Raw genomic sequence first — 19,867 nt, 5'->3', positions numbered from 1 at the left:
ATATCGACACCAATAAGTAAGAATAATTTTTAATTCGGTTTAATAACTTTTAATTTTTAAACGTTTCCTTCTTCGATTTTCGCTACGTTAGAGTTACAAGTTTTGTCAGAGATACAACCTATAAAGTTTGTTCTATGTTTTATTCTCTTCTATTTTCATAATTCCAATGCTCGCTCTATTTTCCTTTTTTTTTTCTTTTTTTCTTTTTTCCAAATAACCATTGATAAAACAGAATTTTCATAAGAGTTTGTTATTCGCCTATGCTGGAATTCTTCGCAAGAAAAAAAATAAATAACTGAACATTAATTTTTAGGAACTAAAAAGAACTAAACATTCTAATCAGTGGCAGGCATCAAATTTTAATGGACCATTGACCCAAGGTCAGTATGCTGGCAATTCGGTCGGCTACTTGTGGACCACTAGTCCATATTTAAATTATTCTGATAGGTATTTATAATGCAGGAATCGTTAAATATGGATTATTTGAGATATTTATAATATTTAAAGTTTAGTAAACTTGATTGAAGTGTGTACCTTCATATAGATTCATTTGGCAATTTCGTCATAGAGAGACTTCCATGGTGTCTTCCTCTTATAATCTGGAAGGAACCGACAAAAATATTCTTGATTTGCCTGTTTGGCTTTCTTCGGTTCTCTCTTTGAAAGTAACATCCGAAAGTAAATATTTAGGAACTACCTCTCATACAACTGCTTATCTCCTTTCGGAATTACAGCCTATATATTTAGATATAATTAATTTCGCCACATCCTTAATTATCAGTCACATGAATCGCTGCTTTGTTTCTTTCAATAGAAATACTTCTTTCAAAAGAAAATTTTTTTGTATTTGACCTATTCCATAGATTCTACCTTAGAATGGGGTTACTTTTGTAACAGGCCAACTTGGTTCTCGACTGTCTAGGTTCTGGATGATTGTAGTAGAAAGAATCTGAGGTACAATCTTTGGAATAGGTTCAAAATAAAATCAAAACTTATTTATCAGATGTGCTAATAACAAAGCAAAGTGCATACTGATGAAACCTGTTTAATATAAAATAAAGTTGTCTTTATTTATGCCTAGTCTGAAATTCATTTGATTTGGTATATAAAGACTTACAAATTAGTGATTTTCATTTTTAGAGAATACACCCTTATAAAATCTATTTATACTCATTCATTAGACTATTTTTTTCTTATCTTTGCTATTGACAACTTTATTTACTTCTTCATGTACTCCGCCATTTTTTTAAATGATTGATTTTAATTTTTTATGGTACAAGTGATATACCTTTAGAGAGCCATTGTTTATTAATGTATCTCTTCTATAACTTCCTAGTACTGTCTTTTGTGGAAAATTTGACAAAAAAAAACAAAAAAAAAAAAATAACAAAATGATGTTCTTTAACTTGAATATTTGTAAAAAAAGGTTGTTAGTTACTTTAGTTAGATATTGCGAATTTTTATTGGTTATTTTAATTTCCTAGTATGGGAAGTAAAATTAAATTATTTCATTATGCAATTGAGCTATTTATCGCTTGTTAAATGTGAACAATATTCGATTAAAACGTTTATGTGGATGCTCAATGGTGTACACGTTTTTGGTCATCAACGCCATTTATTTATAACATATAATATATAATCTAAAGAACATAATATTTTTATTTTATTTCTTTTAAGTGTAATTTTAAAATTTAAAGATATCCTCCCCAAGGCAGATCTTTAAGTTATAGTTTTGATATTACCATCGTCCAAACTGGTGCCCGAAGGACGGGATTACGACCCGAAAACTATTTAATAGTGCCATAATAAAAGCCATTATACTTCCTTTTCGTTGACGTTAATGACCTTTTCGAAAGAGTGCCGTAATCATTAACCCAAATAGCGAACCGGCAATAGTGAGTGACGCGGAGATTATTTCGAAGGCGACGGCCACTTAAGTACTATAGTTTCTCCTTCACAGTTTTGATATATTTTTTTTTATTTCGGCCAAGACTCCCATTGGAGTCGTATACTGCCTAACAATGGTTGGAGGGTCAAGTTTTTCATTTTGTGGGACTGCCACTCAACGAAAAAGTCAACGCCCTACTTCCAATTTGAACCGGCATTGCCAGCGATTTCAAATTGGTAAGACTGGGCCTAACCAACTAAGCTACGGGTGGCCCCCATAATTGATCGATTAAATTACAATAGTGGTTAAAGGCAAGATGAATAAACTATTGAGATTATTAATTTATTTTATTTTCTAACAAGAAGGTCGAGTGATTAATAATAAATATAACTTTATTCCTAAAAAAGAAGAAAAATCTCTCTATTAGTAGAGGGAGAGAGAGTGTTTTATCTAATTGTCGACATATGCACCCAAAATTTAAAATATTACAGTTATTCATGACATTATTTCATAAGAATTTGTCATGAAATTTTTAAAACTATTGTATTTAAACTCTAATAAAACCAAGTTCTGATTGAAATAAAATGACTAATTGTTGACAAGAAAGATAGTTATAAGGATTAAGATTATCTTAATTGGATATTCAGACAGAAAAATATTTTAGTCAATAAAATTCTTTATCATGCGTGTTTGTTAAACAGTTTATTGAATGAATACCATCCTCAAAGATTTAAAAAAATCATAATCATGAGAGATAGTTGACCGTGGATGCCTTATATGAGAAGATGGTTGGTGGGTGCGGTCAAAATAAAACACAAAGTAACTTATTTAATCTTGCCAACGTTTCGGCCAGAATTTCTAGCCTTCATCAGGGCTAAGAACAGAACAAGAGAACAACTAATGGATATAGAAAATAAAAAATAAAATATAAAAAGATTGACATAAAGTAAATAATTGTACAGAATTAAATTAATATAATAAAGTGATGAAAGAAGTGGAAAATAAAATATATGCCTAAGTAATTGAATAAGTAGGTAAAATAGTATATAATAGTGTATAAAATAGGATAATTAAAGATTAATCGTGTCAACGTTCGTTTTTTATTTCCTTAATTATGTTATTTTACCTACTTATTCAATTACCTAGGCATACATTTTATTTTCCACTTCTTTCATCACTTTATTTTATTAATTTAATTCTGTACAATTATTTACTTTATGTCATTCTGTTTATATTTTATTTTTTATTTTCAGTATTCACTGGTTATCGTTTGCTCTTCATCAGGGCTAAGATGAAGGGTAGAAATTCTAGCCGAAACGTCAGACGTTATTTCAGAAATGTTGTCGGATATTTCAGAAATAATTATTTTGTGTTTTTGTAAAATAATGTAGATATTTCAAGAAACAGTGATGAGAGAATTACTTTAGAAATAACTTGGTATTTCACATATTTATTGGTTTATGTCCCTAAATCAAGAACTATTTCAAGAAATATATTCAGTGTTTTCACTTAAATTATACATTGTCATTTTGAGAAATAATATGTAATTTATTTAATAAGTTCATTATTTAAAATGTGCACAGGTTAAAAAAAAAAAAAGTAAATATATGAGAATCTTACATTGTCCGTCTATGATCATAGTCTGTATGTATATAGAGAATATTCTTTCTCATAACGATTTTCTTGATTTACATCACACTCTTAATCAGTTCTACGCCTACGTTAGAAAGTGATTAATGAAAAAAAATAAGCTTGAAATTTTAAACCTGTTTTTATGCATAATTTGGTTGTCAAAAAATCTTAGAAATAGTTATATCATCATACTCAGATCCTCCTAGCGCTTCTTTGTGTGGGGTTGCCTTCAGTAGACCTTGGACCAACTGTCCCTTCTCCTCAATCCTCTTGTACTCTCTCCTTCTCTTCCAGCTCAGCACTCGCTTCCCGAACAACTCCCTCCCTGGTGATCCGAGGCCTTCTTCCAAGAAGGATGACCCGAGTAGCTTCCTTCTTCTAGTGAATGAAAGTCTCTTATGTCAACCTCGTGTCTCTTCCTATATTAGACCAGAGAACCGTGTTAATTTATTCTTCTCTAGGGTTAGTGTCTACATGTTTGACTTGATAGTTGTGAAGTGGATCACCTTTTTTTTTTTTCATATTCTTCTTGACTTTTCTCGGGTCCCGCACGTCTATTGCCTGAATATGACTACCTAGTTTTGAGTTTAACCTCCATTATTTCTAGGAGTATTAAAAAATAGCCATGATCTTTGAATAGTAAACGGATCTCTTAGTCTTCTTAGTCACTTCTCTTCCGTTGATGAAACCTCTTCGGATAGCCTAAAACATTCGTCCAGCTGCGTCTAATTTTTGCGAGTCCGCTGAGTCAATCGCTATACTATTTTATTCCAATCACCTAAATACTTTATTAAATAATAATACTTTAGTTTTATAAACTATTCAATTCCTTACCTAGAAAATATCAAATATTTAAAATAAATAAGTATACAGGAGCAGCGTAACCCTGCCTAAACTCTAAGTACCAGGTTCCAGACCGGCTGTTGATCGACTCTAGACTAGGGTTCACCCAGCCCTTATAATGTGGAATTCGGATCCATCAATGGGAAAAACCTGAGTTTTGAATTTGACCCTGGCTATTTTAAAACCTTCATAGGTTACAGTAACTCGGAGATTGGAGATTAAATATATTATTTATGTGTATGTTATTAGAATATTTTGTTTCAAAGCATAAAGTTTTTCAAAAACCTATATATTACTAACAAATCAACTTATTGCAATCCTATTATCATCAGGAATAAAAAAGATAAGATCTCATAATAAGAGACAGTATGGTTAAATTACATGCAAAATAAAAAATAATATAGTTGAGCTGAATTTTTACAGTGAACAGATACATATAAAATTAAGCAAAATGAAACAGTTAAAAAATACATCAATAAAAAAAATCATTCACATTAGAAAATTATTATATACAATTTTACAATATAGTTAACTTTTCAATTTTATTGAGTAGTAATATTCAAGTATTGAGATCATGCGAAATTTTTAATTCGAGGTTTAGCGGGAATTCATACTTTGAGCTCTTCTGAGTCCAAATTTTAATCAGGCAAAATGGTCTGTTTCTTAACTGCCTATCCACATGAAAATAGTTTAACTCGGTTTGAATGTCAAGTTTTGCAAAACCCATCGTTTAAAGTACATTTAATTTTGTTTATTGGAAATGATTAACAATTTTGCATTTTTAATGGCAATACTATGAAATTTATAACTATGAACTATAAAATAATTTAATTATTAACTGAAGGAGACAAATTGGGAAATAGAGATGGCAGTTTAGACTGAAAAATCAGACATTCGAGCGTGTGCCATCACAATCATATAAATACGACTTGGTTAAATTTTGTTGAAATGTGTTCTTGGTAGGAACAAAGTTGATTTTCGTTCAAACCTTAAATACAATTTTTTATAGTTACGGATAAAATAAAAATGTATTGTTATAAATTTTCGCCTTCCAGAGTGGTAAGTGAAAGCTGTGTAATGCGCGCATTGGAATAGATTTTTTTTCTAGAGTTTCTGCTTCCATTCTTTAATTTTCTTAGATATTTTGTGTTATCCTGCCTATTTTTCCCTGTCCATCTTCTAAGAACACAAAACCGCGACAGAAGACACACTAGCTCACTTTCACTGGGAGGGAAAGCGACCTCCAGATAAGAGTATCAATTACGCGCCCTCACCGGAGGAGAAGGGAGGGGCAGGCGGCAGTGTTGCCAGGAGCAGCCAGTAGGATGGCTGATCCTCCGGTCGTCGTGAGTCTTGTAGTGTCTTGTAGCCTGCGGTGTCGATCTGGAGTCTGAGGTCTCGCTCTTGGAACTTGTTTGGAATCTGACGTTAAGGTGAGTTTTTGTTGAAGAGGCGAGGTACAGAGGTTATCGCCTAAACATTAAAGAATGCATTATAAAAAAATCTTAAATATTTTCATAGTATAAGTGGAAGTGATCGTGATAATACTAATTTTAAAAGTTTTAAAAACATTGACGGTAATAAAATACTGATAACACTATAGTTTTGTTTTAATTGAATTACAACAGAATAAAACTGTTGGACCGAGCCATCATCGGTTTAGCGTTAGAGCCGGTTAATCCTGACTGTATAAAAAAATTTTTAATTAACTTATATATTCAGTAAAAAATAAAATACATTCCTAATGACTAATGTCTAATTAATGACTAAAACTAATGTTTCCTTATGACATCATGTTTTTCGTATTTTTTTCAGCTCTTTATTTATTTTCTTCTCAGAGCCCTTTAATCTGGATAGCCGGATAGTGTGGTCTCGCTGTTAAAACGATTTCTTAAACATGATATATTAATTTTCAAAATGATTATGTGTGATTATTAGTCACAAAAACTCTTCAGAAAAATTATTTATTTGACGGACTAAATAGTTACATCATGTATACTGATGTTCTTACATAGTCAACTAACTAGGTACTAACTTCATCAGTGTAAGAGAATTTTATAATGATACTTGTTTTTGGTGGATATTAGATGAGGAAAACATGGCTGGGGTGCATATGTGAAGCACATAAATAAATTAAACTTATTTTATTATTTCGACCTGAATTTTAAGTCTTCAATCATACAAGCTTGCTTCTTTCTAGTTTTAAAGAACGTAATGTTTCATAAAATATTATTATTAATTATTTATAATTTATTATTGTATAACGTAGTATTGAAAACACCAATCAAGCAAAAGAATTTTATATTCTATCTCAACTCTTGACTGGTTAGTTTGAGTCCTCATAATTTAGCAGGCCATGTACTACTTATTAACAATAGCGTCATAAGTGAAACCAAAATGAGAAGTTGTGATATTAAGAACCAAAGCAATAAAACAACTCCAGGTTAATAAAATAAACTCTTTTATAATTTACAAGTTTAGGTTTAAATTGTTTAAATCTTTTAAAATGAGTTAAGTGTCTTAATAATAAATACATAACTGTTAATGTGTGTTATGTTCGGGATCTTCAAATATGATGAATTTAAATCTTTTAAACCAATTTAATATAATTCTTTAGATATATTATTTAATTTAAGTGTATTGACGATATTTGAGATTTAACGATACTCACATTTATTACCTATTACATATCAATTATTTTCTTTTTACCGGCAGTTAAACAGGGATCTCCTTTATCCAAATCAAACTTTTTAAGGGCGAAAAATTGCAAAAATCATCACCCAGTCACTACGAAATAATGTTTTAAATCTTTAAAATCACTGTTTAGTATACAAATATAATTACTGTTAAATTCTGATGGAACTCTTCAAAAAGTATGAATCCTGAATACAAAAATCTTGCACTGTTTATAAACTATCTATGAAATAAATTTTGGAAATCGGTAAAATTCTTATGAATTCTGATGAAGATTTTTAACATGAATCAAGTTTTGGTAAAATTCATTCTCTCATATGAAATTAAGGAATAAATGAATATTTAACAAGTAATAATTAAACATTTCTAAGATTATTAAAATCGTGTTATAAACTATATTTAATTGAAGTTATAAGTTAGTTGTTTCTTTATGGTTTTATGGAGGCTAGTATTTTCTTAGTACTTTATTTATTTGCTTCTCATGACCGTTGTAACCGGAAAGCCGGTTTAGCGGAGTCTTACTATATAAGCGATGTATTAAACATGAAGTTTTTAATTTTAAAGAGATGATGAATCACAATAATTAATCATAAAAACAAACTATTAAAATGATTATAAGACAATAATCGAATCTATCTGGACTTATGAAACTGAATGGAGATAGCTGAAAATTCTTACATCGAACGCGTTCAATTCTCTAAATATGAAGTCATTCGAACGATAATCAATGCTTCTTACTGTGTACTTTACAATACATTAATACCCATTTGTGTCAGACCTTATTAAATCCAAATTCACCACATTCGATGAGAAACTTATTCAACCTAATCCCCTAGGCACAATCCCTATCTATTATCCATTTCTACAATCTTCCTCCTATAAGTTTAAAACGTCAGTGACCTAGAGACCTATTATAAATAATTATACTAGATTTTCCACTCAAGTTCTGAGCGTCTGCAGCGAGCGCCCTCTCTCACCCTCCACTAGCTTTTAATACGAGTTAAGAGTGAAACGGCGGGATCTTCTTGAGTCCTGTTTTTTCCTGTATGGATTGGGAGATAACCTCGGTCTGGAGTTCCCCAGGTTGAATGTAAATATTGAAAATAGGAATGAATGTTTTTAAGATGTTCTTTACTTTAAATTTATTATTTGTTTTACCTAATACCATTGACTGTAAATATTCGACAAAATATAATATTACACAATAAAAGTATTTAATAAAAAATCCTAAAAACGTTGCCCCACATTGGTGCTAGTTTGGCTCACTATGTATAAGTTAAAATATCGATTTAATAATTTATATTGTTGTCCTAATATAGTCAATGTTTTATAAAATTGTTACTAACTTCACTTAAATACAATTATTCCATATTCTATCTAGGGGGTTTAAACTCTATAACAGGTTCCTACATAGTTATTATATTTAGCAGATTGTTTACGTACTGACGTACCTTATTTCTCAACCGTAGAACCCAGCTTACCCGCACTGGTTGTAACTAAAGAATTTCCGGTTAAGCGGGACTAATTTAAAGAAACAATTTAGGTTCATAATTCAAATTAAATTTACAAATCATTATAATTTTTAATAGTCATTTATTTGTTTTATCAGCGCATAATATATTTTTATCTTACCACCTGTTTAACTGGGATTTACTGCATTATGTTACAGTATCCAGTTCCAAATTTTTAAATTATTATGATTTTTTTTTTTAATTTTATAAATGTAGATTCGTTATTTGTTAGATTTAAGTACGAAAAACGGTTATCATCACACATTAACTTTGAAATAATGTATTTGAATCTTTAAGATCCTTACGAAACTCTTTAAATAGTATTAATTCATAATTTATAAGAATGTTAAAATCATGATCTATTTATTTTAAATTATTTTTTGATATTCCAGTTTGAGTTTTGTGGGAGTGGGTTGCATAGTGGTAAGGCACTGTGCTACTAACTCCAAGGACCTTGGATTCGAATCCGGGTGTGGCAGATAGTTATTTTCTGTTTCTCTGTAGCCATGAGTCTGCCCTGTGGGTTCGGGACCCTTCTGGGGTGCACCAAGCCTCATGAAATGGGTCCTCTTAATTAGGTAAAAATGTGCCGTCGAGGTTGATTGTGACCAAATCATCTCCTTTAAATTAAATAAATTTTAAACTTTGTTTAGCTGTGTTAAGGCTTGCATAAATTTTCAACTTTAGTTAAGACCCGTGTAACAGAATCAAGGCTGTTTTAATTTGTAGTAATTTCCAATTTTCCAAGTTCATTCATATTCCGTTAATTAATCACTATTCAGAAGGTTTAATAATAACGCGTTGTTAATAACGAGTTCCTATCTAGAAAAATGGAAATATAAGTGTTTTGATAAATCATTCAATATCATTTTTTTTTATATCATGAATATGTTTTAAGATTTCAAACCTCCCAGTGTAAGAAATGCCGGAAATTCTCTGTGAGGCATTGTTTTTTATTATTATAATAAATTGATTATAATTATAAAATAATAAATGTAGAGTTAAATAAGAACGTATAATTAATATACTATAGAATGTAATTTATTTTGTAGAGTAAATTATATAACTATGAAGCACAAATAAGAATATTATGTACCTAAAAATAACGAATAATAAGTATAATTAAAGTTGGGTGTAGTAATATGTGTACCTCATATTACGGGATTGAATGTTTTCTATGTTAAAAAAAGGGCATGTTGGAATTGCTATTTAAAAAAATTTAATCTAATTTTATTTTTTCGTGAACATAAATAATAAAAAGCCGAAAAGGAACTCTGTTTTCTTCCATCACGTACAAATAGTTCACGAATCCTTGATATGCAATGCCAGTGTTGCACAACTATCATGAAAATCATCCTAGGAACTTAGTCAATCAACTTAAAACCGACTCTACTAAGCAGCTTAAGTTGAAAACAAAATTAATTGAAATTTTATCATTTGAGATATAATACAATATGTTATTTATTGATTAAATATTATTAAGTGACATTTTATCGCCTTCAAATCTAGCCAATGCCTATTTATGTAATTATCACAAAAAAGATTGAGAATTAATTCCAGCAATATCAAAACATTTAGCTTTGGTCAAAGTACACGAGTAATAAAGATTTCAAATTTAATTGTTTCGCAATTTTGTTATTGATTTTATTGCCAGTATATTGTTTACTATTCTGTTATTGTTTTTTCATATTCGTTAAACCTTCTTTTTTTACTCTTTTAGATATTTCAAAGAATAGATTAATGAACATTTATTTGGATAATGGTTAATGATTTGTAAGGAAGATGCAATCAGTAGGCTTGTTTCGTATATAAATAATTATAAAATATTATTGCGGATATTTTTATTATATCTGAATTACTTAAAATTTTTCTTTTATGTTGAAATGTATTTTCTAGGTGGTTTGAGAAAATAAAGACATCTCTATTGAAAAAGTTTTCAAGCTTTTAAAACTAATGCAAACTTCGAACAAATTAAAATGAAAAGAAATGTTTTCTTTCTCTGTTATGATAACAATAAAAAAAAAACAAAAAACATTTGCTGAATTTAGAGGCAATGAAAGTCACTCAAGTATATTTAAATACTTATAAATAGATAGTGTTATAAATCAAGTTTGAATTGACTTAGTAGAGTCCTATTTGTTTTGATGTATGAGTATAATATGCATAAGTAACTTCCCTTAAAAAAAAAAAAGATTAATAAATAAAAATTGTCTATTATAATATTATACAACTAATCATATGCTTTTGGTATAAATTAAATAGTAAATGTTCTATTTAAAAGCATGCGGCTAATAATAAAAAAATATATTTAAATTTAATAAATTTAAAAATATGTGATATGATTCTAACTGGACTATTTTATTTTTAGTTCAATTTTATGGTCAGAGAATTTTAGGAATGTGAATTTAAAAATGGTATCTTGTACCTGTTGATGTTTTTGAACATCAGGTACAAGATATATCCGTGCTAACGAAGTTTTCTTATTGAGTTGGTAAAGGATAAGGTTTATTTAGAAAATATTGAGTGCCTTAAAAAAAATTCTATCTTTTATGAGAATTCCATGGGAGTATGTTGTAGAGATAAATTCCTTCGTAACGGTTCTTTAAACCACAGGCTTAATCAACATTGCGATGTTTTCATAAAGCAACGTATAAAAATATTATAGTTAAAAATATTATAGCAGTTCTTTATAGTATTGTAATCGGCCTATTATAATAATCAGTATATTATAACATTTGAAGCGGAAATTTTGAGGAGTGAATAAGATGACTAAGTTTTATTGTTTAAAATAAAAATTAATTAAAATCAGTAAATTTAATCACAGAACGAAACGAATTGTTGGAAAAATGTCTTCTATATTTCATTGAAATAATATTTTGTGGCGGCCTCAGACAGTAATATCTGTATTCTTATCGGTTATAGACCTAGAACCTCTGGCCATGACACATTCTTAGCCCTCCCTGCCTTATGTATAACATATAGGCTACTAAATAATAATTTATAAAATCATTCCATTTATTATTATTGAATGCATTTTGAATTAATAAAATTTATATTATAAATTAAATATAATTGTTTATTATTTAGCCGAAAGTTTTTAAATAGAACTTTTACCATTTAATTTATAACAAAAGCATATGGTTAATTGTATAATATTATAATAGACAATTTTTATTTCTTAATTTTTTTTTTAAGGCAAGATGCTTATTATGCATATTACCCCGACCTATCCCATACTTCAAAACAAATAGGACTCTACTAAGACAATTCAAACTTGATTTATAACTATTTATAATTATATATTTATAATTATTTAAATATACTTGAGTGACTTTCATTGCCTTCAAATTCAGCAAATGTATATTTTATTGTTATCATCAAAAGAAAACATTTTTTTTTTCATTTTAATTTGTTCGAAGTTTGCATTAGTTTTAAATGTTTCAAATTGATCTAGAAAAATGTGTAAACTAATTATCTTTTTCTGGTAACTTAAATAATTTAAAATTTTTTCAATAAAGATGTCATTATTTCCTCAAACCACCTAGAAAATACATTTCAACATAGAATAAAAAATTTAAGTAGTTCAGATATAATAAAAATATCCGCAATAATATTTTATAATTATGTATATACGAAACAAGCCTTCTGATTGCATCTTCCTTACAAATCATTAACCATTATCCAAATAAATGTTCATTAATCTATTCTTTGAAATATCTAAAAGAGCAAAGAAGAAGTTTTAAGGAGTATTAAAAAAATAACAGAATAGTAAACAATATACTGGCAATAAAATCAATATTTAGATAAATTTGTTTGATCTTTATTTTAATATTTTTATGGTCATTTAGCAGGCTGTTGAATGAATATTGATACATTTTTTTTTTATCTTATGATAGCATGTCAAAATGTTTAATTGAAATTAAATTGCTAAATACTTTAACTAAATATTAATTTAAACAAAAAAAAGACTCATATGCGTTGGTTAATAATTTTAAATGTTTAATGTTTTGCTTGGATCTACCAACAAAACCTAGCCGATCCATTGTTATATATTCTATCCTTACAGCTCGAAATTTTTTGTGTAAATCTGAATGCTCACAATATAACAAACAAATAAAAACCCCACAGATTACGGCAGGAATCATTACATGAATAATTTAGTTACATTTTCGATAACATGTTTCACTATTATTATACTTAGGTATAATGGTACAAAACCTAAAAACTTAGTGGTTTTGAAGAACAATTACACTGAAGTAATTGTTAGACACAATTACAATTACTGTAATTGTCTAAAGTAATTAAAATTACTAAAATTGTAATTTTCATTAATAATTTACAATTACTTTTCTTACTTGCGATTACAGTGACCCTTAATTCTTGACTCTTAGTTATTGTAATTACAATTACATGTAATTTACCTCATATTTTAAAATATGTTAATGAATTTATACGCCAGAGCTCAATCTTAAACTGGATATAATTTCATATTTAGGAGCTATTGTAAACACATTTTTATCTTTTTTTTTAGTATTCGTAATCACGATTATAACTACTTGCAATTGTATTAAAATTACTTAGAATTTCAGGAAAGGAGTAACAATTACATAAGATTGTAATTGCAGCAATTGCAATTACTTTGGCTCAGCTTGTATTTGTGGTCCAACAATTACAATTACAGTAGTTCATAAAGTAATTTTCATTAAATTACAATTCTAGGGATACACATTGTGGAGTTCTATGTTCAAAGTAATTCTCATAGTTTTTAAACTTGTTTACCAATCAATCCAAATAATTTGTGAGGTTAGCGTACTTACATTAGAGTGCTCCCAATTTGTCGTTTACCCATAACTTTACAACTGAGGAGTTTTCTATCATAAATCATCCAATTTGGGAATATTATTATTTAAAAATTATTATGAGAGCATCTCTTGTAGATAAGTTAAATTTTTTATGAGCACATTTTATAAACATTTGATAGAAAATTCTTCAATTATTAATTAAGTCAATAAAGGCTGACGTATAAAAATATTTTTTAATTATAAAAGTACTTTATAGTAGGTACTAACTAGCGCCAATAGATACTAATAGGTACTGGAAAGTTAATGTTTTATACAAAATATTAATTAATTAGGTGACATCTATTGGCGAGGGGAAAATTTATGTAGGGTTTAAGTATGTAGAATTATAATTTCAAAAAACTTTACTTTGGGGATACATTAACTTTTCATAGAAAACACTTCAATCATAATTCCATAAGGTAAAAAAAATCAAAGAATAACGTTAAAATTTAAAAATTCGAAAGAAATGTGGATGCTAATTGTTCATATTATATTTTATCTGTAAAGATATTGTTTTAACCAATTTTCCTAATTTCCTGCTTGTTCAATATCAACGCTGAATTGTTTCCATACTTTTTTAATCAAATTTTTATACCGTTATTTAATTTATGCTTAGCTTTTTCAATGTAGATTATATCCATTTCTTTAATCTTTTTTTCTTTTCCTTTTTTTTTTTGTTTTTTTTTTAGGATTTACTAAATTGTAGCAAGAAACGTTGAATGGTTACCACTTGCCCTAGGGCCTGTGAACCTTACTAAAAAGTGACAAATGATCTTCCCATGTCAAGTGAACTGGATATAAAAAAGAACTAAACAATTAAATTACTAATTATAACATTCTTTTTAATCTTCAAAATTGTTTTAATCTGTCATATTAAATTTAATATACCTCGGTATACTATTGTATAAAATGGAATAGGATTTATATCATTATTAACATAACTTTCATACTCTGTAAGTATTACAAGTAATTGTAATTGCAATTTATCTTTTCCTGAATATTTTTTTCTATCGCAATAAGAATTGACTTTACATATCTGTCGTGTTTGGGGTCAAGGATTTATTTTGTACGTTTTATAATTTAATGCATAGCATTTTTAATTATATAAACTTGTTTTTCATTTAGTCTGGAATTCAAAATAATTTATTTACTATTACCATTTACTAGTCTTAAAACTAAAAAAATAAAGTTATTGATTAGAGTTGGAACTAAAAATTATTAAACTATTTATGAAAAGAAATAATGTAATAATATTGGCTAATAATTTGTGCATATATTAGTTGCAATTTAAAATATGGAAAACTATGCTTAGTATAACCGTTATTTTCTCTGACTTTACCATAGTTAATAATAATACATCATAATAATATATAATTATTAAAAGTAGATAATACATCCATGGAACTGACAATTCATAATCAGAAGTCTCATAATTTAATTTTCAATTGCTTAAAGAGAAAAAGTTGCTTCACCCATGTACATTCTTAAGCATAGAATGAAATGGTATCTCAAATTAACAAGAGTTAGTAAACAAATCATATAAAACGTATTTAGATGACTCAAAAGAATATCCGATTATTTAGTTATCAATTTTTGGCCCCATAAGTTTCGATATTTCTGATTAAATTATATTTACTGGTTTAAAAAATTTGTTTGAGTAAGAACTTTACATATCTGTTGTATTTGGGGTCAAGGATTTATTTGTTACGTTTTATAATTTAATGAATGGAATTTTTAATTATATAGACTTGTTTTTCATTTAGTCTCAGATTCAAAATAATTTATTTATTATTCAGTTTTAAAAACAAAAGATGCGTGAAAAAAAATCTGTTATTAGACTTAAAGTTTATACTGACTGCTTATAAAGTTGATTTATATTTTATAAAGTATATCTTTGACATATATTTGCTTTCGATTATGTGATGCTTTATGTAAAATATATAATGACCTAAGTTTTTAAGATTTATATAAGTACTATAAATAAAATACTGAGCGAGAGACTAACTCTGTTAAATTTCCTTTTTCCAAAATAACTTTGTGTTGTTTAATGCAAATTTCAGATTTCAGAAACTAAGAAAAAATTTAAAAAAATGAAAAATAAATAAAAGAAGTTTTGAATGTTTCTATCCCAGATACCATCGGAGTCCGTTAATCAGCCAAGTTACAATCGAAAAATACATTCGCGAAATAAATAAAAAAGAAATTTAACCTTGTGCTTCTGTGTCTAAACTGCCAATTTTTCAATTGTAATCTTTAATTGGAAAGAATGCAAATTGCTCCTTGACCATGAAATAAGAAACCAGTTTTTTTAAAACAGCCGATCCAAATTAGCGTGTCGCCCAATTCTTCCAACATTCAAAATTACAGTTTCCAAAAAAAGGAATTACTTTTTTTCATTAAAAGTTTCTTTAATCTGTTGATGAAAGGGAAACTTTTGTTTTATGAAGATTGGAAAAAATCCTATTTCTACTACTTTCTTTGTACTCAGTCTAATATTCAATCATTTGATTAATTCTGCTTTATGAACTTGTACTCTATAAGGCAAATTCTCTGGAAAAGGTCAAGTTCGAGGATAAAGTAGATATTTTGAGCACTTTATTACTTAAAATCATGGAGTTTTAAAAGAATTTTCTTTTTTTCTCTAATTTCTTGGAATAACCACCTGATAAACCATTACGTTCATACACCTGGTTAAAATGGGATGGTAATTCGTAGGATAACCCTTTATTTCCTGGGATAGAGTACGTAAAGGCGTAAAACACAATGAACAAAAAAATATGTAGTTTATTATAAAATTCAAATAGATAATTAAGGAAGTTTTATAAATTCTTTAATGTATTGTGTATTAAATTCTCTTAAAATAAATATAATTTTGTCAATATTTCAAATGCCACCTTAAACTGTCTTATTTATTGCTCATAAGAAAAGATAACTATTGGTCTGATTAAAAAAAAAATCTACATTTCGTATGATTTTTAAAAACTTATTTCTTTTGCTGTGCTAAACACTTTTTAAATAGAATAATATTTGTTCATTCCTATTGTCTGAAATATAATCAAAATTCAAAAAGCGGTTGTGAAGTTACATTCTAAAATCTAGAACCGAATGGAGTATATTAACCTATATTTGCCATTGTGGGACAGTTGCTAAGTCACTTTCTCTCACCCGAAAAACAGTAGGAGATAATAAATTCCAACCAAAGTTTAATCATTATTTCAAGATTATTATAAGACATTATACTTTTTCTATGCTTATTAAATAGGACATAACCCGTAAAAAAATTATTTTCTTGATTTTATTCGTCATAAGTTAAAAGGTTAAGATGATAATTATTCTTTACAAATCAGTTACCATGTTTTACCATTACTAACTTTGGCAATGTTTAATGTTTGTTAAATAAATTGTTTAAACACCAACCAGGAATTACCATAAATTAATATCAACATTATTCCTATTAATTAAGGTTCGCTACCATAGACTCATTTCTTGTTTTTTTATTATTTATTTATTCATTTTAGAGCCCCGTCCGACTTAATATTTAAAAATTAAAAAAAAAATATTATCATATATTTTCACAAAATTAAATAACAATATTATGTATTTTTATATAATTTGTAATCAATGACCTTACTAATGCATCACAAACACTACAGACACACATAACATCCATTGAAGAATGGTGCCAAAACTGGAGAATCAAAATAAATCCTGACAAATTCCACCAGATCACCTTTACTCTCCGTCGTAAACCTCTACCCTCCTGTCCTATAGTATCCTTTCTAAATACTCCACTAACGCCTGTTCAACAGATTCGATACATAGGACAAGAGACTTACTTGGAATCCACACACAAGACTGAAACGACAAGAAACTACTCGCAGATTTCGATTGCTACAACACCTGTTTGACAAACGCTCTAAACTTCCCATTCACTACAAAAAATTACTACACACTATGATAATCAGACCAATTTGGACATATGGAATTGAGCTCTGGGGCTCTACCAAACCATTAAATTCCTCCCGCATCCAATCCTTACAATCCAAAATTCTACGTAAAATCCTTGATGCTCCTTATTACGTCACAAATAAACGCATCCACAAAGATCTTAACATTCCATTCTTTGTAAATTTGGCCCAAAACAGATATTTGTCTATTCATTCCAAACTCCTTACCCATCCTAACCCATTAGTTCTTAATCTCTCATCCTTAACAATCCCTGATAATCCTCCGAGACGTCTGAAAAGATGGCCTCGGTACCTTCTAATTCAAATTAATGCTTAAAGTACCACCAATTGGTGATTCCTTCCCAAGATTTTCAAGAGTAAATGTATGTATTATTGTCATGCAAATTATCCATAACTAATCATACCTTCAATTATGTTCAGGACGTAAAAATATTTTAAAAACCGTTAAATCATCTCTATTGTTTCTAAAATAAAATGATTTACTAGTTTATTTCATCATTTTTTTTTTAGTCTGATTTAATATGAGATCCAACTTAATATATTGGAAATAAATTAAACCAACAATTCCATACACTGACTTCATAGACTACGTATACATCAGTGGAATCTATATCGTGAACTAAAATTTTGCTGATTAATTCACCCATTTACTGCGTTTCGTCGGAAATACTACTATTTATTTTTTTTATATATTTTCTGTAATTCGCTGACTTTATTATTTGTAATGATGTCAGTGTGTGATGAGCTATGTATGATGATGCATTGTTATGTGAGCCGCTTCCTGTTTAGTGTTGAACACCATATCCTGATTGATTGCAATATAAATTGACTCTTCCACCTGCTTTCTCATTTCTATTTGTGATGTATTTTGATATTTTTGGTTTATTTCATTTAGCAGTTTTTTGGCATGGTTCGACAAGGCAGTAGTCTTAGAGTTTGGTCTTAATGTACTCATATGATTATATATACGTGTTTTGATATCGGTTGATATTATACCTATGAACGATTTTTCACAATTTTCGCATAGTATTGACAGATATAATTCTTTATAATTAATCATTGGAAATACTTTCTAATGGTGTCTTATTCTCTAATTTACAAGACAATGATAATCAGGTGGGATGCAGGAATTCTAAACTATTTTCATTGTTTTATGTTCTTACGCAACTCTGCGTCAACCATCAATTTGAGTTAAATGGCTATTTTTGCATTATTTGGGTCAGTGTCCAAGAAGTGTCTTTTGAGAAAATACGACTTTAAGCTTCTTATAGTCACGGATTTAAGCTTCTTGTGTTTCATTTATTAATTTTTTTCGATTCTGAGGTACTAATTTTTTTTTTAAACTGAAACTTCTTTGTTTCACTCTATCGACGTTCTATCACTCTAGAAAAAACAAAACAAATGGGAGTAAATTGATTTCGTGACACGGACGAAACGGAAACAGTGGGTGGGGACGTTGGTCAATTCTAACAGGAAAATTTGTATATTTTGATAGGTGAGTAGGAGCTTAACAAACCCGGAAGTGCCGGTCCAATTGAGTGAAGTCCTGTTATCTCATATTCTCCTATTACAACATAACGAAATTTCCTACTAGAATTGACCTACGAAATGGCTGTTTTATTCTAAATATTATTATTCTAGAACGAATATTTTCTTCCGGAAACTATAAGAGCGAATGAACAATCATTATTGTTAAAATTTTAATACATCATTTCATTTCCAGAAGTTTCACTTCGTTCGGCGAATCCCCAGACTGTCACAATTTTTTTAAAAACCCTTCATGAATATAAAGGATCTCAACCTGTGGTATTTGTGAAGCAAAAAATACGCCCATTTACTCAAACTCGTAACTAAAATACTAATATTTAACAGTCTACTAGATCATTCGAAAGGCTCTCTAAAATTTCAAAGACACTCGTATTGAGGACCGTGAAACAAGTTCTTGCCTTCATCCCGGATATGTAAGCGGATACATAGTAGCGCGTGATCGATACCGATCTCGTATGGTCCTATGCCTGCCTCCATTATCATTATAAATCAGCTCGTGCTTAAAATAAAAATCATAAATTTATCATGGGTGTTATTTAATTAACTTACCTATTCAATTCACTCAATCTTTCAGCTGTAAAAATCACAAAATTATGTACTGTATTCTTGTAACTTTTTAGTAAAGGTTCTAAGCTTACGTTAAGAAAAATATTGCTTCATTAAACAGTAGATAATCGTCATAGATACATTCTTTATCAACAGCTAAAGAATAACTTTTTTGCGCCATAATGCGCAGATTGTGAATAAATATCTATGTTAATAATGTATAATCAAGTTCATTTTTACAGTTTTCTGTAATTCATTTTTTTTCATGATTCTTGATAAGGATGCTATGTCATATTTTAGGGAAAATTGAGATTTTAGTTTAGAAAAATATTTTAAATCCTCCTTCCACATAGAACCGTGCTTAATTTTTCTGATATAATTGTGGGTAGTTTTTGA

The 19,867-nt window shown here is 28.6% G+C and overlaps 1 protein-coding gene across 4 annotated transcripts in view; it reads left to right on the top strand.

Annotated features, from left to right (window-relative positions):
* LOC106685704 (solute carrier organic anion transporter family member 74D) overlaps window positions 1-19,867 on the top strand; it is a 256,766-nt gene that overhangs the window by 187,369 nt on the left and 49,530 nt on the right. The window contains exon 1 of one of the 4 annotated variants that reach the window (XM_014428524.3): window positions 5,652-5,796. The exons of the other annotated variants lie outside the window; for them this stretch is intronic. The gene's annotated coding sequence lies outside the window, so the exon portion shown is untranslated. Of the gene's footprint in view, window positions 1-5,651; window positions 5,797-19,867 lie in introns of those variants that run through there. 4 annotated transcript variants of the gene reach the window in all.

The sequence above is a fragment of the Halyomorpha halys genome, unplaced genomic scaffold (genome assembly GCF_000696795.3).
Source record: "Halyomorpha halys isolate HHAL.00 unplaced genomic scaffold, Hhal_1.1 Scaffold725.1, whole genome shotgun sequence".
Classification (NCBI taxonomy): Eukaryota; Metazoa; Arthropoda; class Insecta; order Hemiptera; family Pentatomidae; genus Halyomorpha; species Halyomorpha halys.
This window is presented reverse-complemented; position numbering and strand designations above follow the sequence as displayed.